The sequence below is a fragment of the Dama dama genome, chromosome 17, assembly GCF_033118175.1.
Source record: "Dama dama isolate Ldn47 chromosome 17, ASM3311817v1, whole genome shotgun sequence".
Classification (NCBI taxonomy): domain Eukaryota; kingdom Metazoa; phylum Chordata; class Mammalia; order Artiodactyla; family Cervidae; genus Dama; species Dama dama.
Genome location: NC_083697.1, coordinates 55,968,728 through 55,970,760, shown reverse-complemented (window position 1 = coordinate 55,970,760; position 2,033 = coordinate 55,968,728). Strand labels below are relative to the sequence as shown.

The following is a 2,033-nucleotide window of genomic DNA, read 5'->3' as shown; positions in this document are numbered from 1 at the left end:
ATACTCCTTTCCCTTGGAACCAGTCTGTTATTCCATGTTCAGTTCTAACTGTTGTTTCTTGACCTGCATACAGATTTCTCAGGAGAATGTAAAGAGGTCTGGTATAAAAATTCTCAAAACTTAATGAGTAAGAAGGAAATTTCCTGGAATACCTTTTCTGGTTTTCTACTCCTAGTTAGCAAGAGAGTTAAAAAAAAACATCTATTTCTGCATTATTGATTATGCCAAAGCCTTTGACTGTGTGGATCACAAAAACTGTGGAAAATTCTGAAAGGATGGGAATATCAGACCACCTGACCTACCTCTTGAGAAACCTATATACAGGTCAGGAAGCAACAGTTAGAACTGGACATGGAAAAACAGACTGGTCACAAATAGGAAAAGGAGTATATAGAAGGCTATATATTGTCACCCTGCTTATTTAACTTATATGCAGAGTACATCATGAGAAACACTGGGCTGGAAGAAGCACAAGCTGGAATCAAGATTGCCAGGAGAAATATTAATAACCTCAGATATGCAGATGACATCACCCTTATGGCAGAAAGTGAAGAGGAACTAAAGAGCCTCTTGATGAAAGTGAAAGAGGAGAGTGAAAAAGTTGGCCTAAAGCTCAACATTCAGAAAACCAAGATCATGGCATCTGCTCCCATCACTTCATGGCAAATAAATGGGGAAACAGTGGCTGATTTTATTTTTTCTTTAGGCTCCAAAATCACTGCAGATGGTGATTGAAGCCATGAAATTAAAAAAGACACTTACTCCTTAGGAGGAAAGTTATGGCCAACCTAGACACCATATTATAAAGCAGAGACATTATTTTGCCAACAAAAGTCTGTCTAGTCAAGGCTATGGTTTTTCCATGGTCATGTATGGATGTGAGAGTTGGACTATAAAGAAAGTTGAGTGCAGAAGAATTGATGCTTTTGAACTGTGGTGTTGGAGAAGACTCTTGAGTTCTTTGGACTGCAAGGAGATTCAACCACTCCATCCTAAAAGAGATCAATCCTGGGTGTTCATTGGAAGGACTGATGTGGAAGCTGAAACTCCAATACTTTGGCCACCTGATTTGAAGAGCTGACTCATTTGAAAAGACCCTGATGCTGGGAAAGATTGAAGGCAGGAGGATCAGGGGACGACAGAGGATGAGATGGTTGGATGGCATCCCCAACTCTATGGACATGAGTTTGGGTAAACTCTGGGAGTTTGTGATGGACAGGGAGGCCTGGCATGCTGTGGTTCATGGGGTCACAAAGAGTTGGACACGACTGAGTGACTGAACTGAACTGAACTCCTAGCTAGTCACAGTGCTTTTATTAAGTATTACCACAAATGCTATAACATAAATGAAGACTTCCTAATTTCCTTCACCATGGTTGGATTCTCCCATCTGAGTTCCCTGGCAAGTGAGTGATACCTCTGTTAATTATTTCCTCTCAATTTTCCAAAAGAAGCTTTGCGCAGTGGCAGTATCGTAGCCAATGAGGTTTATCCGAGGCGTGATTATTGCTAATTGAAAAAAAAATAAAAAAAAAATTTTTCCAAAAGAGAGCTAACCTGATAGCATTTGGTCTCAATGTAACCAATTTCTAAGATGTACAATTGTGGAAAGCTTTTTGTTGTTTCCTTTGTTTTACTCTTTCCTTAGTAAAATAAGAATAATAATAATTAAAAAAAGAATAATAATACCAACTCCATAAGGAGATTAATTTGTGAAATTAGCTATATACATAAATATCTAGTAAAATCTATGGGGCTTCCCTGATGCCTCAGATGGTAAAGAATCTGCCTGCAACACAGGAGACCCAGGTTCAGTCCCGGGGATTGAGCCCCTGGAGGAGGGAATGGTAACCCACTCCAGTATTCTTGCTTGGAAATCCCATAAATAGAGGAACTGGTGGGCTACAGTCCATGGGGCCGCAAAGAATCGTAGACAACTGAAATGTTTAGAACATATGTATGGTTTTTATTGTTGCTGCTGCTTTTGTTAATATACATTAACACTAGATTCTAAACATTTTTGATGGCAGAGA

General features: G+C 39.4%; 1 pseudogene; it reads left to right on the top strand.

Moving 5' to 3' along the window:
* The first annotated feature begins 1,452 nt into the window (after positions 1 to 1,452).
* Positions 1,453 to 1,623, top strand: LOC133071964 (U4 spliceosomal RNA; annotated as a pseudogene).
* Positions 1,624 to 2,033: the final 410 nt, after the last annotated feature.